Below are 26,690 nucleotides of genomic sequence, written 5' to 3'. Positions count from 1 at the left end.
CGGATAGGAGCACAGCGGATTGGAGCACAGCGTTTAGGAGCACCGTGGACAGGAGCACAGAGCACAGACACTCGGATTGGAGCACAACGCACTGACACTCGGATCCCACTCGCAGCAGACCTAGAGCCGAGTGTCATTAGCGTATCGCATCTAATGCTCTAGTATCAGATGCCATACGCTAGTGGGACCATGGCCGAAAAGCCACTTCAGGGTCACGCTGAGCACAGTGTGACCCCAAGCATCTGAACAGTGGTGACATCACACAGAAGAGGAGCAGAATGCACTGGACACCGGAGAGAGCGGCGGCAGGTGAGTATATTAGTACACTCCCACTATATTACATGCACATATACACACATTTAATACATTTGCAGTCATTTAAAAAATATAGATGGGAGAGCATCTATAAACAGCACCCACCTGTCACATCAGCTGCATTGGGTATCTGTTGGAATGTCCATGTGGACAATGATATGTAGAAGGGACTACTGTGACTACAAGATGAGAGCAGGGAAGGATTTTACAGCCTAGAGCACTCATGGCGGCGAGCCTTTTAGAGACCGAGTTCCCAAACTGCAATCCAAAATTCACTTTGGCTGGTTTCACATTTGCGTTGGGCAAAGCTGTGGAGGGCTGCGTACTTCCTCCGCTAAGCCCCGCCCACTGCCGCACCTCTTCCATTCAGCTCCGCCTACGTCTGCATGTGTCCTGCGTACCTATCTTTAACGGGTACGCAGGCCATGCGGATGTATGGGGCGGCGTTTGCATGCATCGTTTTGACGCTGCTCCGAACTGCGTCGATCAGAGCATGTTGCATTTTGTTGTGGTCGGTGCAGCGTCAAAACCATACATCTGCATGGCCTGCGTACCCAATGTCAAAGATAGGTACACAGGGCGCATGCAGACGTAGGCGGAGCTGAATGGAAGAGATGCGGCAGGGGGCGGGGCTTAGCGGAGAAAGTACGCAGCCCTCCACAGCTCTGCCCAACGCAAATGTGAAACCAACCTTATTTATTGCAAAGGGCCAACACGGTATTTTTAAACCTGAATACTGAGATTTTAGATCAGAAAAATAACTCATACATTAGCTCGCTATAGAGTCTCTAGCAAAGAGCTTGTAAGCACTGCACTTCAAGCCGAATATAAAGGCGTAGCTAGGATTTTGGTTCGGGGGGGCAAAACTTCTGAGTGGCCCCCTAACCAGGTAACCTTGATTACAGCTATGGCGGCGCACCCTAGCAGTGGATGTAGGAGAACCTCAGCAGGTGGCCGCGCTGTTACTGAGAATAATCTCTATATAAAGACCAACATTGATATTACCGCCGTGTGGTCAGTGGTACATACCAGTCCGATGGAACATATAAGGCTACTTTCTCACTAGCGTCGTGCACTGCACGTCGCTATGCGACGTTGCAGCGCACTGACGCATAGTGTGGAAGCACCGCACAACGGGGGCAGCGGATGCTGTTTTACATCGCATCCGCTGCCTCTCATATGCGGTCGGAAAAGACGCTATCGACGCACAAAAAAAGTTACATGCAACGTTTTTTTGTGCCGACGGTCCAACGCAACACGACCCATCCGTCGCAAGACCGATGCAACGTGTGGCAATCCGTCGCAATGCATCGCTAATGCAAGTCAATGGAGAAAAACGCATCCTGCAAGCACTTTTGCAGGATGCGTTTTTTCTCCAAAACGACGCATTGTGACGGAGGACAAAAGACGCTAGTGTGAAAGTAGCCTAAGTGATTACAGCACAGCTACAGATAGTGACTTACAAGTGACGTTCTTTCTGATGAAATTGTTCACGTTTCCCGTCTTTTCCATCTGGCCCGGACCGACATGACAACTTCTCCTGGCAGGACTCGGCTGCAGAGATTTCAACAAAGACACATTTCACTTCTCACATTTCCAACACCGTCTACATGTATTCCTAACCTACACAACCTCTTCATCCTGCTAATACCCCAATACTGAGCTGCTGCTGCTGCCGTATGTGTCCCTATTACTGCACCTACTGTGTGCGCTCTAAATGGTAAAACAAACCCTTTAGAATACAATAATGCCAATTGCAAGTGCCCTAGAAAACATTGCCCACATTTTTTCCCCCTATTATTATTATTGTTATTTATTATTATGCGCCATTTATTCCATGGAGCTTTACATGTGAGGAGGGTTATACATAGTAACAACAAGTACAGTAATCTTAAGCAACACAAGTCACGACTGGTACAGGAGGAGAGAGGACCCTGCCCGCGAAGGCTCACAATCTACAAGGGATGGGTGAGAATACAATAGGTGAGGGCAGAGCTGGTCGTGCAGCGGTTAGGTCGATCCGTGGTTACTGCAGGTTGTAGGCTTGTCGGAAGAGGTAGGTCTTCAGGTTCTTTTTGAAGGTTTCAATGGTAGGTGAGAGTCTGATATGTTATGGTAGAGGGTTCCAGAGTAGGGGTGATACGCGAGAGAAATCTTGTATACAATTGTGGGAAGAGGAGATAAGAGGGGAGTAGAGAAGGAGATCTTGTGAGGATCGGAGGTTGCGTGCAGGTAAGTACCGGGAGACGAGGTCACAGATGTATGGAGGAGACAGGTTGTGGATGGCTTTGTATGCCATGGAAAGGGTTTTGAACTGGAGTCTTTGGGTAATGGGGATTGACAGAGGGGAGAGGACGGGGAATAGCGTGGGACAGGTGGATTAGTCGGGCAGCAGAGTTTAAATAGATTGGAGGGTTCAAGAGTGTTAGAGGGGAAAGTAATAAGTAATGCCTCTTTTACCCTCACAATAACCTGAGTTCCCTGTAACAATAAGTGTTCACTTTACATTTAATAATATAATATACCGAGTCTCCCCACTAAAAACGCTCTCTTCTACCCAGTGTGATGCTCTCTTAAACACAATATAATGCCCCCTCACTGTATAGTACCACCCACACAGTATACTGACCTCTTAGTAGCCCCCAAACTGTTTGATGGCGCCAACACTCTGTGATGGCCCCACACTGTGCAAAGACCCCATATTGTCTCCCGTACTGTATGATGGCCCCCTCACTGTAATCCCTACACTGCATGATGGCCCCATAAATAGCCTCTATAAGGTATAATGCACCAGATATTCTTCAATATAGTATAATGCACTCCCCATATGCAGCCTCCATATAGTATAATGCACCCCCATATGCCTCTATACAGTATTTTGCACTCCCCATAGGCAGACTCTATATTGTACAATGCACTCCTCATAGGCAGACTCTATATAGCATAATTCAGAACACGTGAGAAATATGAAGGCACCAGTGGATAAACTGTTACAAACAATAACAGCTGTACAGGAAACTTTTGAAGCTTGTGGTGCAGTAGCCAACAAGTAGTGCATAAACATGAACAAATACAGAAAGGCAGCACTCACTGTTTCCTGTGGTGAAATGAAGTCCTTTATTTCAATTTATACGGACATCCAATGCAGCATAGCGGTGTGTGAGGGGAGACATGCGGGGAGATGGAAGGATTTCCTTTTTATGCGGCCCACGGGCAGGTCCCCTGAGTCCACAATGCTCGGGCAGCAGTCGTATCCTGCCAGCTACCAGCCCTTTAACCCCCAAGTGCACGGTACGCAGAGTTCAGTACAGAACGCTGCTTGCACATGAGTGATGACGTCATCGGGTGGGGAGGGTTAGCGCCCAATGCGATCCCGTCCTCCCGGAAGAGGAGCTGCTACCAGAGAGCCCATAGCGATCTCTGTGCTGGCAGCTCTATGTGTGCTGGTGGTTTCTGTGCCTGCAGCTCTGTGCCTTTCTGCTGGTGGTCTGTGCCCCTCAGCTATGTACCCCCTGTGATTTCTGTGGCCCCCCAGCTGTGTGCACCAATATGATCTCTGTGCCCCCCAACTATATGCCCCCTGTGATCTCTGTGACCCTCAGCTATGTGACTCAATGTGATCTTTTTGGCCCCAGCTATGTGCCCCCCTATGATCTCTGTGCCCCATAGCTATATGTCTCCATGTGATCCCTGTACCCCAGCTATGTGCCCCCTATGATTTCTGTGGCTACCAGCTTTGTGGCCCCCTGTGATCCCTCTGCCCCCTGCTATGTACTCCCTGTGATATTTGTGCTCCCATGTGATCTTTGTACCCCCTGTGATCTCTGTCCCCTGCAGCTAAGTGCCCCCTGTGATCTTCGTGCCACGCCTCCCCGCTGATGCTGTCAGCCCCAGGTCCAATGTACAACATTGCTGCCGGGGCCGAAGAGGAGTAAAAACAGTGCGGGCGTGCACTGGGAAGAGCTCCAGCAGGAGCTGGACATTAAGTGTATTATGTTTAGTTTTGAAAGAGGTGGGGATGGGGGGCTGCTTTATTCAGAGGGAGTGAGTTTGTATCTGTGTGTATTAGTATATATTTTGCAGAGGGGCAGTGTGTGTGAGTATATACTTTGAAGAAAGGTTGTGTGTGTGTGTGCATGTATGTATATGTATACGTATTTTGCAAAGGGGCAGTGTGTGTGTATACGTATTTTGCAGAGGGGCAGTGTGTATATATTGTGCAGGGAGACAGTACGTGGTATATATTGAGCAGAGGGACAGTGTGTGTATATATTGTGCAGAGGGGCAATGTGTGTGTGTATATATATTTTTTGCATTGGGGCAGTGTGTGTATGTCTGTTTTACAGAGGAAGTGTGTGTGCGTGAATGAATATATATATATATATATATATATATATATATATATATATATATATATATATATATATATATATATATATATATATATATACACTCACCGGCCACTTTATTAGGTACACCATGCTAGTAACGGGTTGGACCCCCTTTTGCCTTCAGAACTGCCTCAATTCTTCGTGGCATAGATTCAACAAGGTGCTGGAAGCATTCCTCAGAGATTTTGGTCCATATTGACATGATGGCATCACACAGTTGCCGCAGATTTGTCGGCTGCACATCCCAAAGATGCTCCATACAAGGCAGGATGGATCCATGCTTTCATGTTGTTTACGCCAAATTCTGACCCTACCATCCGAATGTCGCAGCAGAAATCGAGACTCATCAGACCAAGCAACGTTTTTCCAATCTTCTACTGTCCAATTTCGATGAGCTTGTACAAATTGTAGCCTCAGTTTCCTGTTCTTAGCTGAAAGGAGTGGTACCCGGTGTGGTCTTCTGCTGCTGTAGCCCATCTGCCTCAAAGTTCGACGCACTGTGCGTTCAGAGATGCTCTTAGGCCTACCTTGGTTGTAACGTGTGGCGATTTGAGTCACTGTTGCCTTTCTATCAGCTCGAACCAGTCTGCCCATTCTCCTCTGACCTCTGGCATCAACAAGGCATTTCCGCCCACAGAACTGCCGCTCACTGGATTTTTTTTCTTTTTTGGACCATTCTCTGTAAACCCTAGAGATGGTTGTGCGTGAAAATCCCAGTAGATCAGCAGTTTCTGAAATACTCAGACCAGCCCTTCTGGCACCAACAACCATGCCACATTCAAAGGCACTCAAATCACCTTTCTTCCCCATACTGATGCTCGGTTTGAACTGCAGGAGATTGTCTTGACCATGTCTACATGCCTAAATGCACTGAGTTGCCGCCATGTGATTGGCTGATTAGAAATTAAGTGTTAACAAGAAGTTGGACAGGTGTACCTAATAAAGTGGCCAGTGAGTGTATGTATATATATATATATATATATATATATATATATATATATAATATACATATATATATATATATATATATATATACATATATATATATGTATATACTAGCTGTACTACCCAGCCTCACCCGGGTTCATAACAGCTGTTAGCAAAATAGATTGTGTTAACAAAAATTTATTCTTCACACAAAAATCACAAAACAAATAGATAGAAATGTAATTATTAAAAGGCAAAAACTAAGCTAATAGAAGCATTTCACAACATATATTTCAACACCAGAGATATTCCACACAGATTTAACTAAATTGGCCAAGTAATGTGAAGTAATCTTCTACTACTTATTCGAGAGCCTTTTGATAAACGACATTCTTAGTTTTTCCTTCAGGTGCAAAGACGAACAGATTTTTGGCTGTTCCAACTCTTGAACAGGCCACATAAAGTTGACCATGAGAAAAGCATGGAGATTGTAAATCGATTCCAACTACTTTCAAGGAGTGTCCCTGAGCCTTGTTGATGGACATAGCAAATGCCAGTCGAACAGGAAACTGGAGGCGTTTAAAATCAAAAGGCAAATCAGATGGAATGAGAGGAATTGTTGGAATGAAAACATCTTCTCCTGTGGCACATCCTGTCACAATGGTTGTCTCAATTACATGTGGAAACAGGTTCTTAATCAAGAGTCTTGTTCCATTACACACAGTAGCGTAGCTACCAGGGGGGCAGAGGGTGCGGTCGCCCCGGGCCCCTTGCTCTGAGGGGGCCCATTCAGAGTTACTGCAACTGTTAACTATGTCGGTGTACGCAGCACGCTGATGTAGTTCTCTCCAATGTAGTGTGGGGAGACATAATCTCCCTGCACTACCGCTGTCTGTTCTATAGCACACGCCCCCATTGCACCCTGTGTGTCTGCAGGAAAGACTGCACGAGAGATGTCACCACTAGGGTTGAGCGAAACGGATCGGACAAATTCAAAAATCGCCGACTTTCGGCAAAGTCGGGTTTCATGAAACCCGACCCGATCCTTGTGTGGGATCGGCCATGAGGTCGCCGACCTGCGTGCAAAAGTCGCGTTTCATATGACGCTTTCAGTGCCATTTTTCAGCCAATGAAGGAGGACGCAGTGTGATGACATAGGTCTCGGTCCCCACCATCTTAGAGAAGGGCATGACAGTGATTGGCTTGCTTTCTGCGGCGTCACAGAGGGTATAAAGGGGCGTGCACGCTGACCGCCATCTTACTTCTGCCGATCTTAGCATAGGGAGAGGTTGCTGCAGCTTTGTCAGAAGAAGGGATATAGTTAGGGAGGGAAGATTAACCCCCAAACTGCTTGTGCTGTAACGATTTCCACTGTCCAACACCACCTTTTTTTTGCAGGGACAGTGGAGGCTATATTTTTGTGCATCAGCTCTGTAGCTTATTAGGCTGCCTTATAAGGCTCCCTGATAGCTGCATTGCTGTTTGCACGCTGCTGTGCAAACCAACTGCTTTTTTAAAAGCAAAAATCCTGTTGCTCCTTTCTGCACAGTTATCTTGTTTATTTGTCCACACTTTTGTGTGCAGCAGTCCTTTTTATTGCTGCCATAGTTGTCCTGAGATCATTGTAGGGAGATTGAAATTGCACTAGTCCTTGTATTTTTTCATATATCTTCCAGCCACTTTCTGCCACTTACATTGTGTTGTTTTATACACTGGGCCTGAGTTTTGGTTCAGTCACCAAAAAAAAAAAAGTGAGATTCAAATTCTCACAAAGTAGGATATACTTCAGTCCTGTTAGTTTGTCGTATATCAGCCAGCCACTTTCTGCCACTTACATTGTGTTGTTTTATGCACAGGGCCTGAGTTTTGGTTCAGTCTCCCCCCAAAAAAGGGAGATTTAAATTCTCAACAAGTTTATATACACCTTCTACCTTGTTTTACAGTACCATGTAATGGTTGTTATTTTGGTTAGATTTTCAAAAAAATGAGGAAGTCTGATGGAAGAGCCCGTGGGCGGTGGTTGCCAGCTGGTACTGATGGTGGTGGTGGTGGTGCATCTGGTGGTAGTGGTAAAAGCACAATAGCACCTAAGGCTGGAGGAGTTGAGCCAGCGTCATCGTCTGTCTACACAAGGCCTCGAAGGCTCCCTTATCTGGGAGTAGGAAAACAGCTTTTAAAGCCGGAGCAGCAGGAAAAAGTTTTGGCTTTCCTTGCTGACTTAGCCTCTAGCTCTTTCGCCTCCTCTTCAGAAAGTTCCAAATATAAAATCAGCGAGTCGTCAGTGGATGCTCCCAGTCAGGAACAAGACGTTTCCTTGTGTCCTTCACCCAAACCAAAAGTGAAGGATGCGTCAGGCAACACTACAGGTTACTCCATGGAGCTCTTTACACATACTGTGCCTGGGTTAGAATGGGAAATTGTTAACTGCCCATTACAAGATGAATCGGACATGGAGTGCACTGATGCACAGCCACAGCTAGATTATTATGCTGTTCCGTTGACTCAGATCACTACATTGCACTCGCAGTGTACTGAGCCAGAATCTGACCCTGATGAGACTATGGTGCCCCGTCCCAAACGCTATAGCACCTTACACGGTGACACAGAGGAAGGTGCACATGACATTGAAGAGGAGGTGATAGATGACCCAGTTGTTGACCCAGATTGGCAGCCATTGAGGGAAGAGGGTGCCACTGCCAGTAGCTCAGAAGCGGAGGAGGATGATCCGCAGCAGCCATCTACATCACAACAGCTGTCATCTGGCAGGCCCGTATCAGGCCAAAAACGTTTGTCAAAAACAAAAACAATTTTAGGACAGTGTGGCCTTTCGGTGAAAGTAGCACACCGTGCAATGCCTGAAAAGGTATTCCATAGTAGGAAGAGTGTAGTGTGGCAATTTTTTACCAAGATCCGAATGATCAGTCAAAAGTTATCTGTAAGAAATGCTCAAAGACCTTTAGCAGAGGGAAGAATCTTCAAAATTTAAATACAACGTGCATGCTTAGACATTTAACCAGCATGCACTTGCAAGCCTGGACTAACTACCAAACGTCCCGTACCGTTGGTGCACCTGCTCAGAATGAAGGTAGTCAGCAACACTACATTGCTTCCCTCACTGTTAGCCCACCGGTTAGGACCCCACCAGCAGCAAATGTGGAGGTATCGTCGCAAGGCCAAAGCAGTCAGGGAATCACAAGGTTATTGGTAGGAAACACTGTATGTAGGCCAACATCAAGAATACCATCACCAACCCTCTCTCAATCCGCCATGTCCACCACCACCACCGCTAGTTCCACCATATGCAGCTCTCCAGTCCAGCTCACCCTACAAGAGACTCTCGTTAGGAAAAGAAAGTACTCATCCTCTCATCCGCGTACACAGGGTTTGAATGCCCACATTGCTATACTAATCTCGTTAGAGATGATGCCCTACCTGTTGGTTGAAAGCGAAGCTTTCAAAGACCTGAAGGCCTACGCAGTACCACGCTATGACCTACCCAGTCGGCACTTCTTTGCGAGAAAAGCCATCCCAGCCCTCCACCAGCATGTCAAAGACCACATTGTCCATGCACTGAGGCAATCAGTCAGTGGAAAGGTGCACCTCACAACAGATGCATGGACCAGTAGGCATGGCCGGGGACGTTACGTGTCCATCACGGCGCACTGGGTTAATGTGGTGGATACAGGGTCCACAGGGGACAGTCATAGTGGGACAGTTCTGCCTAGCCCACGGTCTAGGAAACAGTTGGCTGTAGGCGTTCGCCACCCCTCCTCCTCCTCCTCCTCCAGAAGCGCAAGCTCGTCCACAGAGTGCAGTCACACGACCACTCCATCCGCAGCTGCCAGTGTTGCACACGAGGGGTCCCATTATCGAACAGCTAGTGGTAAGCGTCAGCAGGCTGTGTTACAAATGAAGTGTTTGGGCGACAACAGACACACCGCGGAAGTACTGGCCGAGTACTTGCAGCAACCAACTCAGTCATGCCTGGGCAGTGTACATCTTAAGCCAGGCAAGGTAGTCAGTGATAACGGAAGGAATTTTATGGCTGCCATAGCCCTTTAAGAACTGAAACACATACCTTGCCTGGCTCACACCTTGAACCTGGTGGTGCAGTGCTTCCTGAAAAATTATTCGGGGTTACCAGCCCTGCTCCTGAAGGTGCGAAGACTTTGCTCACACATCCACCGGTCGCCCGTACACTCCAGCCATATGCTGAACCATCAGCGATCGCTGAATCTTCCCCAGCACCGCCTAATAATTGACGTTGCAACAAGGTGGAACTCCACACTGCACATGCTTCAGAGGCTGTGCGAACAGAGGCGTGCTGTAATTTATTTGTGGGAGGATACACATACACGGGCAGGCACTTGGATGGCAGACATGGAGTTGTCTGGTGTGAAGTGGTCGAAGCTACAAGACCTCTGTCAAGTCCTTCAGTGTTTTGAGGAATGCACACGGCTGGTAAGTGCAGACGACGCCATCATAAGCATGAGCATCCCACTAATGCGTCTGCTGATGCAAAGTTTGATGCACATTAAGGAGCAGGCGTCTGCAGCCGAAGAGGAGGGAAGTCTTGATGACAGTCAGCCATTGTCAGCTCAGGGAACTCTTCTGGACAAGGTGGCGGACGAAGAGGAGGAGGAGGAGGATGATGGGGATGAATATTTATGGGAGGAGGATGCTTCTCAGGGGGCAATAGAAACTGGTGGCGTTGCAAGGTCAGGTACAGGGTTTTTGCGGGACACAAGTGATGTTGATTTGCAAGAAAGTGCTCCTCAACCCAGCACAAGCAGTGAATTGACACCTGGAACATTGGCCCACATGGCTGAGTATGCCTTGCGTATCCTAAAAAGGGACCCCCGCATTGTCAAAATGATGACCGATGACGATTACTGGTTGGCCTGCCTCCTGGATCCACGATATAAAGGAAAATTACAAAATATCATGCCACATGAGAACCTTGAGCAAATATTGGCTACCAAACAAGCAACTCTTGTAGACCGTTTGGTTCAGGCATTCCCAGCACACAGCGGTGGTGATGGTTCTCACACGAGCCGTAGTGGGCAACATGGCAGAGGTGTTAGAGGTGCACAAATTTGAAGTGGCTTGGACAGAGGGGTTTTATGACCAGGTTGTGGAGTGATTTCGCAACGACCGCTGACACGACAGGTACTGCTGCATCGATTCAAAGTGACAGGAGACAGCATTTTTCCAGTATGGTTACGAACTACTTTTCCGCCCTTATCCATGTTCTCCCTCACAGGTCATTCCCCTTTGATTACTGGGCATCTAAAATAGACACCTGGCCTGAATTGGCAGAATATGCATTACAGGAGCTCGCATGCCCAGCTGCTAGTGTGCTATCAGAAAGAGTATTCAGTGCTGCTGGTTCAATACTGACCGAAAAAAGTACACGTCTGGCTACCCGAAATGTTGATGATCTAACATTCATTAAAATGAACCAATCATGGATTTCAAATTATTTGGTCCCATCTTCCCCTGCTGACACGTAGCTTGCCTGAAAAATGTCTTGCTTTTGGCCGCCTCTTACTGACTTCTCCAATTCCTCCATTTGCAGCTGCTGAATGTCCACCATAGGCCATTTTTATACCTCCCTAAATGGGCTGATTCCCCCCACAGGGCCATGGTCACCACCTGGCGCAAGCACCCATGCGAGTGCCGTTTGCCTGGACAGGTGCATGTGCCCACTCTTGGGCGACGGCACTGTCACAGGGTCCCTCATAGTACAATGAAGTGTCTCTGACAGTGGTGGTGCACAACCAACGTCAGACACACCGTCGTAATATGAAGGGCCCTGTGCCAGTACCGCCACCCACGAGAGTGTTCCCCCCCAGCTCGAACAGTGCTCTACCACTTGCAATACTTACCTCTCCCTGCTGCACCACTGTGTAGTCTGTGCTGTTAAATCCTTCAATGGCACTGCCAATACAAATTTGCTGAACTGATAGATGATAGTTAAAATATACAGGGGCCCTGGCCTCCATTTAGACCAGTTAATACTTTGCGCCTACTACCACTGTCTGCTACTCAGCAGAGGAGCCCACCCCAGTACCTAGCTATGCTACCTGTTTATTTATGAAAAAAATTTTGGCAGACATGTAGCCTACTTACTTATTTGGGCCTACTCACTGTGTCAGCCTCTCATTAGAGTTGTCCTGCGCTGAACAAAGCAATGCCGCCTGGTTAGTCCTGTTACCAATTTTGAACTGCATTTAGCACACTTTATTATTTGGGCCTATATCTGTGTTTCCTCCTCATCCTGCCCATTGCCCAGCCACTGCTAGATGAGTCTGCTGGTACATTGACCCAGACATTCCCCTTGCACTCTACACAGCCAGAATCTGACCCTGCTGAAAGTCAGGTTCCCCTTCCCGCATACTATACCACCTTACACGGGGACAAAACGGAAGGTGCAGATGAAAGTGCAGGTTCCTTCATCAGGTGGGGGGCATACTCGTTGGCGACGTCACTGGCACAGGGCCCCTCATAGTACGCAAAAGTGTCTCTGCCGGTGGGAGGCGCCACCCGCCGTCAAACACACCGCCGTACTATGAGGGGCCCTGTGCCAGTGCCAATGCCAACGAGTGGGCCCCCCTGCTTGCTCAGGATCACAGCACTTGCAAAGTTGACATACTTACCTCTCCCTGCTCCACCGCCGTGACGTATTCCGCGTTTCCTGGGCCCATGAAAAACTTGAGCCAGCCCTACCCCCCCACAACTTTAGCCAAATGACCCCCAGTTTTCAATGCCTAACTATTATTATAAAGTAAATTAAGATTGACAAGCTTCAGTAATAAGAATTGATGTTTTTGGCATTAAAATGGGCACTGTAGGTCTTTTCCTGTCCTCCACTCACTGCCGACTTTGATTCCCCATTGACTTGCATTGGGTTTCATGTTTCAGTCGGCCCCCGACTTTACGCAATAATTGGCCGACTGAATGAATGAATGAAGTTCCTCATTGTATTTGTACGTCCAATAAAATTCGTTTTGTTTGGACTCAATAGCCAGCTATTGATTTAGCTACTCAGGTCCATGTTCGCCCTTCACATGGGGTCCTTGTCTGCGAGACCGGGGCTGATTTTGCTCACCCCTTTAACATCCCTCCTTTCTTGTGCCCTTCTGCAGGGCAGGTATCTTTTCATGTACAGTTTTTTGCCACAAGTTGTGGTTATCTGTATATCCATTACCTATAGGCATTGGGTATGTCCTTTAATAATCTGGGCCCCATGTTATAGTGTAAGTGTGTTTATCACTATTTATTCCTAGACTCAAGGCAATATCAGCTGACTTTCTCTACTTTGCCCCTCATCAGGGTTGGTGCCACTCATGTTATGGCTCTCCAAATTGTATTGTGTTGAGGAGTACTTGTTTCTTTTTAATTATTTTGTCCTTTTTTCTGCCATCAGCGTTCTCTGCCTCTGGTTCTTAGCTATATTATCAGATAATGCTACGGATTTTACTGCTTACACATTGTGCCATTGGCTTTGGCCAATACACACTGGGATCTTTATCTATGTACATTATGCTGACTGGCAGCCACATTATATAGATTTACCGTTGTTATTACGTGGGGTTTTCTCTTGCCTTCTTCTATCTCTTTAATGGATCAGATCATCTTGCCAGTACATTACATTACAGTTGCTATGTCTTTTGCCTGTTTCGCCCTGTCTATGCATATCGTGCCATTTTCACCATTCATTAGCGCTGGTATGTTCTTGTCCAGCTAGGCCAGTGTTTTTGTGTGTCTGTTCGCAGTTATGTGACTACATATTGCCATGGTCATTACTGCGGACACACTCTGCTATCGCTCCTGGCTAATACTGATCAGGACCATCATGTACATACTAAATTCCTCGTTATTTCTACTACTGTGGTAGGTACTTCCTGCCCCTTTTCACGGTATTTCCTCTGAGTACCTAATTGTTTTGCCAGCTGTGCACTGTTGTTGTGTCTCTTATTTGCCTTGCTATGGCCTTTGTATATACCGTACCATGTTTGCCCTTCACTATCGTTTGTGCGCTGCACACACCAAGTCTCTTCTCTTGCGTCTCAACTCATTGCGCCTGTGATTTGTGCTTCTATCGGCGCGTGCACGCTTTGTAGCCGTTGCGCATGTGCAGTGGCACCATGACAACGACATACACTTCCGGCTATAGCCACTTCCTGAAGCGCTCCATGCGGCGGCTGCAACTGGCGTGCTAATCCGTCACTGCACACCGGTTCGTACTTATTTCATTTGTGTTGACTGTATATTTACCTCTGAAACGACTGATGACCTCACTTCCCCTGACGAAGCTGGAGTCGCAGCGATACGCGTGGGGCTCTCGCCTCACCCCTCATTCAGTCCCGTGTCCTCTCTGGCTACTTCGACTGGCTTTATTCCTTAGCACCGGTGCTGTTATCTTTATCTTTGGCACCTTTGTCCCTTCCTGGCTGATTCTGTCAGCCCATTGCCTTTTATCCACACTGGCACTATGCCCCACTCCTAGTCAACTTTTTGATCTGGGGGTGTTTCGCTATTTGTTTGACTGGGGTTCATGCTTACAGCTTACGCTCATAATGTGATGGGCATACCGTGGCTAACATCGCTTTGGTATTGTGCATATGCGTATATTACTGCTACTTACTATGTTTAACTAACTACCATAATGTCTAAATTGTGAGTACAGTATACTGTGTACCATCACTTAGCTCTTTGTTATTGCACTTGTAACATTTGGTTGTTGCAGTTTATTTATCTGTCAGTTTTTTTGTTGTACTAAATTTATGTACAAGGGACATCGCATATTTGTATTAACATAGCCTAGCACATTATTTCTATCTATATTGATTGATTTTTGTATTTTTATGCTTTGCTAATGTTACATCATGCATGATTTGTATAGGGGTGAGGGTCACCGGTCCTACATCTAGGCCTGTTTTAAATGGTTTTATTCTGTGTTTGTCTTTTCTTGAGGTGTGATTAAAGTATTTAGATTTTTTTGTACTCTCTGGGTGTGCATACCATTATTGGTCTAGTCTTTTTTCTTCTGTGTTTTGCTTAAATCATTCTACAGACCAGGTTTTGCACCCTGTATTATTATTGATACAGGGGTCCACCCCTTACATATATATTTATAGACTATGGCTACCTATTATGGCATTGTTATCGCCATGGCAACCCATTGTTGTATCATTGTCACCATGGCAACCCATCGTGTCATCGTCACCATGGCAACCATTATGGCATCATCGTCACCTTGGCTACCCATTTTGTCATCTTTATTGCCATGGCAACTTATTATGACATCATTGTCACCATAGCAACCATTATGATATCATCGTCACCATGGCTACCTATTATGGCATCTTTATGTCATGGCAAGTCATTATGACATCATTGTCGTCATGGTAACCATTATGACATGATCATCACCATGGCAACCGTTGTCATCGTCATGGCAACTCATCGTAACATCATCTTCGCCATTGTGAAATCATTGTCACCATGGCAACCATTATGACATCATCGTCGCCAAGACAACCATTATGTCATCATCATCATGGCAGCCTATTATAACATTGTCACCATGGCAACCATTATGCCATCATAATCGCCATGACAACCATTGTGCCATCGTCGTCATGGCAACTTTTTTATGTCATGTTGTCACCATGACAATCCATTGTGTCATCATCATCGCCATGGCAACCATTGTCATCACCGTTGTCATGGCAACCCATTGTGACATTATTGTCGCCATGGCAACCATTGTTACATTATCATAACCACGACAACCATTATGTCATCATGGCTAGCTATTATGGCATCGTTATGCTATGGCAACTTATTATGACATCAATTTCGTCATGCAACCATTATGACATCATCATCGCCATTACAACCATTATGTCAACATCGTGGCCATGGAAACCTTTTATGACATCAATGTTGCCATGGCAACCTATTATAACATTGTCTTCGTCATTGGCAATCTATTGAGACATCATCATCGCCATGGGTACCATTGTCATTATCATCATGGCAACCCATTTTGACATCATCATCACCACAGCAACCATTATGACATCATCGTCATCATGACTACCTATTATGACATTGTTGTCGCATGGCAACATGTTATGACATCATTTTGCCATGGCAACTATTATGACATCATCATCGCCATGACAACCATTGTCATTGCCGTCGTCATGGCCACCCATTGTGACATCATCGTCGCCATGAAAGCAACAGTGACATCATCATCACCACGGCAACCTTTATGACATCATTGTCATGACTACCTATTATGGCATCGTTATCGCCATGGCAACTTATTATGACATCATTTTTGCCATGGCAACCATTATATCATCATCGTCACCATGGAAGCCTTTTATGACATCAATGTCGCCAAGGCAACCTATTATGGCATTGTCATGGTTATGACAATCCATTGTGACATCATTGTCGCCATGGCTACCATTGTCATCGTTGTCATGGCAACCCATTGTGACATCATCATCGCCATTGTGACATCATCATCACCACAGCAACCATTATGACATCATCGTCATTGTGACTACCTAATATGGCATCATTATAGCCATGGCAACTTATTATGACATCATTTTCGCTATGGCAACTATTATGGCATCATCGTCGCCATGACAACCATTATGTCAGCATCGTCATGGCAACCTGTTATGACATCATTGACAATATGGCAACCATTGTCATTGTCCTCATCATGGAAACCCATTGTGACATCATTGTCGCCATGGCAACCACTGTGACATCATCATCACCACGGCAACCATTATGACATCATAGTCACCATGGCTACCTATTATGGCATCTTTACGCCATGGCAACTCATTATGACATCATTGTCGCCATGGCAGCCATTATGACATGAACATCACCATGGCAACTATTGTCATCGCCATTGTCATGGCAACTCATTTGAACATCACTGTCGCCATGGCAACCATTGTGACATCATCATCACCATGGCAACCATTATGACATCATTGTTGCCAAGACAACTATTATGTCATCATCATGGCAAACTATTATAACATTGTCACCATGGCAACCATTATGACATCATCATCGCCATGACAACCATTATGCCATAGTCGTCATGGCAACCTTTTATATCATTGTTGTGACCATGGCAATCCATTGTGACATCATCGTCGCCATGGCAACCATTGTCACCATCATTGTCATGGCAACCCATTGTGATATCATCGTTGGCATGGCAACGATTGTGACAACATCACCACGGCAACCATTATGACATCATGGCTACCTATTATGGCATCATTATCGCCATGGCAAGCTATTATGACATCAATTTCGTCATGCAACCATTATGACATCATTGTCGCCATGACAATCATTATGTCATCACCCTCAAGACAATCTATTATGACATCATTGTCGCCATGGCATCCATTGTCATTGTCATCATCATGGCAACCCATTGTGACATCATCATTGCCATGGCAGCCATTGTGATATCATCATCACCACGGCAACCATTATGACATCATCGTCATGATGACTACCTATTATGGCATCGTTCTCACCATGGCAACTTATTATGACATCATATTCGCAATGGCAACTATTATGACAGCATCGTCGCCATGAAAACCATTATGTCATCATCGCCACAGCAACCATTATGACATCATCGTCATCATGACTACCTAATATGGCATAGTCATCGCCATGGCAACTTGTAATGACATCATTTTCACTATGGCAACTATTATGACATCATCGTCGCCATGACAATCATTATGTCATCACCATCATGGCAATCTATTATGACATCATTGATGCCATGGCATCCATTGTCATTGTCGTCATCATGGCAACCCATTGTGACATCATCGTCAACATTTCAACCCGTTATAACATTGTCACCATGGCAACCATTATTATATCATCACATGACAACCATTATGACATCATCATCATGGCAACCTTTTATGTAATCGTTGTCACCATAGCAATCCATTGTGACATCATCGTTGGCATTGGCAGCCATTGTGACATCATCATCACCAAGGCAACCAACATGATATCATCGTCATCATGACTACCTAATATGGCATCGTTATCGCCGTGGCATCTTATTATGACATCATTTTCGCCATGGCAACCATTATGACATCATCGTCGCCATGACAATCATTATGTCATCACCGTCATGGCAATCTATTATGACATCATTGACGCCATGGCATCCATTGTCATTGTCGTCATCATGGCAACCCATTGTGACATCATCGTCAACATTTCAACCCGTTATAACATTGTCACCATGGCAACCATTATTATATCATCACATGACAACCATTATGACATCATCGTCATGGCAACCTTTTATGTCATCGTTGTCACCATAGCAATCCATTGTGACATCATCGTTGGCATTAGCAGCCATTGTGACATCATCATCACCACAGCAACCATTATGACATCATCGTCATCATGACTACTTATTATGGCATCGTTATCGCCATTGCAACTTATTATGACATCATGTTCGCCATGGCAACCATTATGACATCATCGTCACCATGACAACCATTATGTTATCATCGTCATGGTAACCTATTATGACATCATTGACAATATGACAACCATTGTCATTCTCGTCGTCATGGCTACCTATTATGACATCATTATCGCCATGACAACCCATTGTTGTATCGTTGTCACCATGGCAACCCATCCTGTCATCATCATCATGGCAACCATTGTGACATCATCGTCACCCTGGCTACCTATTATTGCATCTTTATCGTCATGGCAACTCATTATGACATCATTGTCGCCATGGCAACCATTATCACATCATCGTCGCCAAGAAACCATTATGTCATCATCATCATCATGGCAACCTATTATATCATTGTCACCATGGCAACCATTATGACATCATAATCGCCATGACAACAATTATGCCATCGTCGTCATGGCAATCTTTTATGTCATGTTGTCACCATGACAATCCATTGTGACATTATCGTCACCATGGTAACCATTGTGACATCATCATCACCACGGCAACCATTCTGTCATCATGGCTAGCTATTAAGGTATCGTTATCGCCAAGGCAACTTATTATGACATCAATTTCGTCATGCAACCATTATGTCATCATCGTCGCCATGGAAACCTTTCATGACGTCGTCGTCAAGGCAATCCATTGTGACATCGTCGTCGTCATGGCTACCATTGTCATTGTCGTCATGGCAACCCATTGTGACATTATCATCACCACAGCAACCATTATGACATTATCATCATCATGACTACCTATTATGGCATCGCTATTCCCATGCCAACTTATTATGCATCATTTTCGTCATGGCAACCATTATGACATCATCGTCTCCATGACAACCATTATGTCATCATTTTCACCACGGCAACCAATATGACATTATTATCGTCATGTTGACCATTATGTCGTCGTTGCTACCTATTATGGCATTGTTATCGCCATGGCTATCCATTGTTGTATCATTGTCACTATGGCAACCCACGGTTTCATCGCCACCATGGCAACTCATTATGGCTTTATTGTCACCATGGCAACCATAATGACATGATCATCATCGTGGTGACCATTATGTCGTCGTTGTCGTCATGGCAATCCATTATGACATCATCATCACCATGGCAACCATTGTCATCGTCTTCGTCATAGCAACTTATTGCAACATCATCGTCGCCATGGGAACCAGATTAGATTCGCGACCATTTTTCATTTCAATTGTATATGATTACCTATTCCAACAAGATATTAGATATATGAGAGGCTAGGCTTTTATAAATAAAATAATTCTCTCTATGGCAAGCGCTTGGGTATGTCCCATATGTGAGTGGATTGAGACATTGCGCCTTATTTTTAAAGGATGGGCGTTTGGAGACATGGAGATGAGGCGCCTGCGCACTGAGGCGTTTACCTATGTAAGAAAGCGGCGCGTACGTACTTTGGCTGAGGCTTCCATTAACAAGCAGCCACCTCGCTATGGCGCCCTAAAACAGAGGGATGCGGCATGTGCGCACTTTGGCGTCTGCTGGTTATGGCGCTTACTAACAGAAGGATGTGGTACGTACGCAGCGAGGCGCCAATATATTACGGTGCCTATTAACTAAAGAATACGGCACAGGCGCACCATAGCGCTCCGGCAGGAAGCAGTGTTTGTTCCACGCTAGAGCGCGGGATGTACCTCCTGCAACAGGAAGTCCTATGACATTTATCCACACAGTGCAGGAAGTTATTTGCGTTCCAGGGTGGAACGCATAGCGCACTTATAGGTATCCGTTCCATTTAGTCTCTTAATTTTTACAGCATGACACTACGTAAAGATCCTATAGAGCGGAGGTGGGAATAGGCCGTGGTTATGGGTATTTGCAGTAAATTATACATTATAAGAGACGTTGTATTGTGATTATACCCGGTGCATTATGGGAGAATGGGTGTGTTTTGAATGGGGACAGGGATTGGACCTTTCACTTCATGGTGGGATATTTAAACAAGCCCTATACGAGTCCAGACAGGTCTGTCCTCTCATCATGACACCTCATATCCACTGATTAGCTGGCTCTGAATTGAATGCCTCCTGATGAACCGTATGGATGGGAAACGCGTCGAGGCTGGAAGCTAAGTTTGGGTTAAATCCCAACTTTGTTTATCTTTCTATTTTTTCTCTTAATAGCCACAAATTGTATATCTATGTGTATTTTTTGCACTCAATGTGGCGAATAGTCTGTGGTTAAACTATGCTGAAAAGCTAGTCTCATGGCTCCTCGTTGTTGCATACAGGTCTAAACTAGTTGTAAAGGGTCCATGATGTATATCTATTGAATATGGGTCCCATAAGAGTTATATTGGATCTTTTTGTTAACTAGTGTACGTCATTGGTATGAGGGTGCCAATTGGTACAATAACCTACTGCTCTTTAATCAATAAGCACTATCCCTTCATCTCTTATTTGTTTGCTGTTTTCCCACCTATAGTTTATTAGGGAATTACCAGGGTTATATTTTGGGACAGCCGCCGTGGAGTGGGGGCGCCAAAAAAACGTATCTAATAGGGTGCCAACCCCCGCTGATAGGAAGGGACAGCATGCAAGATGAGGGATTGGTTAGGTTATTGTTAGACCTTTTACCGTGTTGTGTTGTTCTGCACTGGGAGCGTATTTTTAATACTTTTTTCATTAAAGATATATTTTTAAAGGGATTACATGATACACATTAAGATATTTTTTTCCCTGGCACTACATTTTAATTTGATTAAAATAGAAGTGTGCAAAGACAGGTTCAGTGTGAGAGTCATCTTTGCCTACGCCATGGACATGGGATTGGCGTGCACATAGAACAGGGGAAGAGACACTGTTTTTGGACCGTGACGCTCAGCCCAAGTAGTCGGGTGCTTTGCTTGCATGTGCCTGAGCATGCTGGTGATGGTCAGGCTGGTAGTTGTGCTGCTCCTGCTGATTCTGGCATGGCGAATGTTTCAAATGCCCTTTTTTAGGTTAACTGGACTGTCTTTAAAAAAGTTCCAGACTCGTGAAAACCTAACTCTTGGCTTGGCAACTTTACCCATGTTGGTGCTCTGCGGAACAGTTGTCCGCATTGTGTCTCCGGCCACCCCACTGCCTCTTCCTGCCTGTTATGGTGCTGTGGATCCCTCCCCCTGTGTGCTTCTGTCCTCACTCTGCATGTCATCTTCCAAGGTTGGGTCAGTGACTTTATTGTCCACCACCTCGTCTTCCACTTCCACACCCTGGCCTCCTCCTGATTTGCTGACGCAATGTCACTGACATGGTTTGTGGAATCACTGTGCCACGGACCGCGGAGAGCCTGGAGGGGCGTGACTAAGTGATCACCGAACTGTTAACTAGAGCCTCTGATGGTGAGGTTAGGCTTGGCTCCTGATAAACGTCATGTGCCACTCCAGGACAGACCAACAGACGCGCAGCAGCTGGACCCAGTATGACACACTGGATAATGCAGCAGGCAAAGTTGGTATCAGAGTGCAGCAGGCAGAGTTTGTATCAGAGTGCAGCAGGCAGAGTTCATATCAGAGTGCAGCAGTCAGTGTTCATATCAGAGTGCAACAGGCCGGATCTGCATCAGAGTGCAGCAGACAGAGCTTTTATCAGAGTGCAGCAGATAGAGTTCATATCAGAGTGCAGCAGGCAGGATCTGCACCAGAGTGCAGCAGACAGGATCTGCACCAGAGTGCAGCAAGCAAGACTAGTACGCAACCTTACAAAACATAAACTACGGAACAGGAAGGTTGCTCAGGCACCTCCCCAGTGGGGAGGAAGCAATATATTGACTGGGGAAGAAATGGCAAGTGCACGTGCTGGCCCTTTAAGAGGGCAGGAGTGCGCACGTGCATGTCCTAAGGACATGGCTGGAGGTCTGTCTGGAAGGTCTGGCTGGAATCATGCAGAGCATGGGGAAGGGAAGAAGTGACTGCAGCACAGGTGAGGGAAGTGACACGACGGAGAATCTGCCTGGCAGAGCAGGGATCCAGTGTGGTGCTAACACGTAACAACACCACTTTCTGGCAATTATGTCTCATTATCATCCAACTCTTGCAACAGTAATTGAATTTTACCACTGTCTCTTTCTTGTGAGCATGGCTGCTCAAATATTTGGGCATCGCTACATGCGATCTACTTATGCCCAGCTTGAAAAGTGCAGGGCAAGAGGCCATAATTTATAAATGGAAATATGAACAGCTCTTCGGGGGTCCAAGTGTGAGATCACTTGTATCCGGGCACTTGGCATGGTGGGAGGATGGAGGATCAGGGTATGGATTATGTGTTCCAGAATCACGGCTACTCAAACTGTATTGTGTGGTAGACAGGGTAGTGCTGGCAAAGTGACTGGAAGCATTTTCTGCTATCCATCCAACAAACTTTTCCCACTGGATTGCTCTCATGAGTGGTGTTCCATGCCTCCCTACAAAGTGGGACAGGAAGCTAGATCATTATGATTTGTGTGTTTGTTGTGCTCCTGCGGCAGGCACAGTTTCACCTTGCCCACGGCCTTGGCCTCTGCGCTCACCATCAGCATCCCATTCACTTCCCTGTTGCTTACCACACGCATTGCCCATTTTAAATTGCGTATAATATATCCCTGTTGAGAAAATATTGCAGACAGTATTACAATGCCAGCAAAATTTGCCGATTACAGGTGAATGTATAAGACTGCAGTATCAATATAGCAATGTAATTTTCTTTTGTGGGGGGAGCGAGATTTTCAGGCCCAACTATAATATAATACATGCTGTTTAAAATGTCACTGCTGAGAAAAAAATTGCAGTATGACAATGCCAGCAAAATGTGCCGAGTTCAGATGGACTGCAGTATCAACACTGCAATGAGATTTTTTGAACAAGCAATTTTTTTGGGGGGGGTTGAGGCCCGTGGGAAAATGCCAGGGATGAGGTCACAGCAGCTCATGCTGGCTGCGAGAACAGCTTCAGTGAATAGAGGTGATGTCACTGAGGCTGCGCTCCCTCACAGCCTGACCTGCACTGAACTCTTGAGCGTGGGAAAATCAGCTGGCATCTTCCCACACTTGAATTCATCTGAGTTCAGGCTGTGAGGGAGCGCAGCATCAGTGACGGCACCGCTAGTCACTGAGTCTGCGCTGGCATCATCTCATTCATTCCCCAGTAGTTTACAGCTGGGCCGGTCACATTAACACCGCTCCCGGTTGTAAACAGTATATCCCCCAGATATGGAATACGGCGTGAGACTGACTGAATGCTGGACAGGTATGGGTATATTGTTGTTTTTTTACTTTTCTATTTTTTACAGGAGATCAAGGGCGTCGCATGGATTAGCAGTAACAATAAAATGGTGAAACTGTGTTTAGTGTTTTATTTCATTAAAATACTTTTTTCTGGCTGTGTGTTTTTTAGCCCATTAACAGCTATAGGATTAGTAATGGAGAGGTGTCTTATTGCCACCGCTCCATTACTAAGCCTGCTTGATGTCACCTTGAAATATAAAGGTGACATTAACCCACTATTACCCCACATGTCACCGCTTCAGGGATGTGGGAAGAGAGAGGTTAAGTGCTAGAATTGGCACATCATAGGTCCCTATATTTTAATAGCCAGAAAAGGCTAAATATACAGCTGCGGGCTGATATTCATAGCCTGGGAAGATCCATGGGTATTAACCCCTTCTTAAGCTATAAACATCAGCCCCCAGTCGCTGGCTTTCCCTCTCTGGTGCAGAAAATGTTGAGGGAGCCCACACCATTTTTTTCCTCGAAAAGATTCTTTTATTAAACACATACACATCCCCTAATTTGCACACACTATACTATTTATATTGGTCACTGACATCTATATATCTAACTATTATACATGGATTTACTATATGTAATCCATGTCTTCTATACTGTCGGCTTCTGCATTGATTGTACAGAAGCTGACAAATGAATTAATGGCTATTCTTCTATCTGTCTATGAAATATAAAGATATATATATATATATATGTGTGTCACTGATATATATATATATATATATATATATATATATATATATGTGGTATAGCGACCCCTGTGGCAGCTAGGGGGAGCTGTGTGTGCTCCTTGAGATATGCATTGAGGCATATATATGGTGTGCAAGGACCTGTGGTGATGTCACGCTCACCTGACAAGCCATGTGACAGGTACCTGGGTGTGGTTACACCTATGTAAAGGAGGTGTGTGGAGCACATGGTGGAATGTGAGTGTTAGTGGGTAAGTATCCGTCAGGGTGGACACACTTCCGTGTGTCCTGGCAGGACACTGCAAAGTGGCCTGTGATGGACGGTCCCAGGTGGGGACAGACGTCCTGGAAGCACACAGTGACCATTCCAGGCTGGAGAGCCTGCATGCTGGACATAGCACGGACGGTTGGTGTTGGAGGCTCCGGCGAGTGGAGTCGTCCTGGAAGCACCTGGAGACCGTAGACCTGGGAGGTCTGTGTTGAGGACCTGGGACTGACCTGAAGTCAGTGTGAGTGAGAAACGTCTGATGGATACCTCTGTGGAGAAGAGGGATCCGGGAAACCTGTGCGGCACCAACAGGTAACGGGAAGGAACCGTGTGACACTGACCGGGGTCAGAGTGAGAGACGTTGTGTATGGGCACCTCGGAGGCCAAGGGGTGTCCAGGAACCCGTAAAGGTTGCCAACGGGTAACGGTCTGAAAACCGTGTATAATGCTGACCGGGGTAAGAGACGAACTGTGGTAAAGATGAATATATGCAGACTGTGTTCAAACTGTTACCAAGTTCCTGTGGATGTGGTTTACATTATGTGAAATAAATCGAAAAGACTGTTTTTGATAGAAAACCGTGCCCGAGTGCTTTGTTTCTGCTGCCAAGCGAGTGTTCCCCAAGACACGTAGTAGGCGCTATGCTACAATATATATATATATATATATATATATATATATATATATATACACCTATTCTATGTGTATCTATCTATTCTATCTATTCCCGTCTAACCTATTCTAAATACATGCCAGAACTGATAACATGCAAAGACCATATTCATAGGAAAAACTCTCTAAAGAGCAATATGGTAACTATAAGAAAGAAAAAAGAACCTACAATTCCCAAGTATAGCTATCAATATTGAATAAATAAATGCCATGAAAATATATTACAGAAAAATTTATACAAAGCTTTATTAGCACATCAAATACAAAAAAACAGGCAAATAAGTATACACAATAAAACCCAACAATACTGGACAGGAAGGTTTAAATGATGATGCAAACAAGCAGTGATAGGCTATCCATAATACAGGGGTACTCAACCAATAACATCATATACTAATGTTAGAAAAATACACATGTGAGTATCCCTAGTAAAGAAGTATACAAAATGGGTGAGCTCCATATAATAACAATCAGCCTATTCCTTATTCAGTACGTACAATGTGGTATAGTAACCACAATACCAACCCGCAATATGTGAACAAGTATGGAGGCAGAAAAGGACGCTGAGAAAGTAAATGCTCACCCATAGGACAGCACTAAACACTATTCTATTCTATACTATATGCACCAGATCATTTGCCAGCTTTTAATCTTTCTATCTATCTATTATATATATATATATATATATATATATATATATATATATATATATATATATATATATATATATATATATAGCTATTCTGTATATATATATATATATATATATATATATATATATATATGTATCGCATATACTCGAGTATAAGCCGATCCGAGTATAAGCCGAGACCCCTAATCTACCAACCATCCTCCACTCCATCCATCTGGACCATCGAGCGTTGCACGGCACTCATCGGTGAACAAAACAATTTGGAAGTCAGTCTTCATGTATCCTTTGGCCCACTGGAGCCGTTTCTGCTTGTGTGCAGTGGATAGAGGTGGTCGACAGGATGGCTTATGCACAGCTGCAAACCTCTGAAGGACCCTACAATTGCCTGTTGGAAAGAGTCCTCAATTTTTCCTTATCAGCACGCACACGTGTGTGCTGGGAATCAGCTACATACTTCTTGATTGTGCGATGATCACGATGAAGTGTCTTGGCAATGTTGATTGTAGTCATGCCTTGACCTAAATACTCCACAATTTGTTGCTTCTCAGCAGCCGACACATACTTTTTCTTTCCCATTTTGGCAAAAAATGTAGGCTGCATAATAATGTGGAACAGCCTTCTTAAGTAGTCTTGCCTTTATTTGGACACACCTGCCAAACTAATTTGCACAGGTATCTGCAATTGCTTTCAGTAATATAAAGAGCCCTGACACACATCACCATCAATGAGTTTAAACAACAAACAAAAAAACTCTAACCTTATCACTCCTAAACTCTTTGTGCATAATAATTTGAAACACAGTGTATATATACACCGCCAGCCGGAAATGTGCTACATACTTACACGCTGCGCCACCCTTCACCACCACCCCGCACGGCGCCCTACTCATCCGCCCACGCCGG

At 45.2% G+C, this 26,690-nt stretch overlaps 1 protein-coding gene across 1 annotated transcript in view; it reads left to right on the top strand.

Moving 5' to 3' along the window:
* Window positions 1-13,783: 13,783 nt before the first annotated feature.
* FAIM2 (Fas apoptotic inhibitory molecule 2) overlaps window positions 13,784-26,690 on the top strand; it is a 99,304-nt gene continuing 86,397 nt past the window's right edge. The window contains exon 1 of the mRNA XM_077298049.1: window positions 13,784-13,875. The gene's annotated coding sequence lies outside the window, so the exon portion shown is untranslated. The remainder of the gene's footprint in view (window positions 13,876-26,690) is intronic.

Source organism: Ranitomeya variabilis, chromosome 3 (genome assembly GCF_051348905.1).
Source record: "Ranitomeya variabilis isolate aRanVar5 chromosome 3, aRanVar5.hap1, whole genome shotgun sequence".
NCBI classification, from domain to species: Eukaryota; Metazoa; Chordata; class Amphibia; order Anura; family Dendrobatidae; genus Ranitomeya; species Ranitomeya variabilis.
This window is presented reverse-complemented; position numbering and strand designations above follow the sequence as displayed.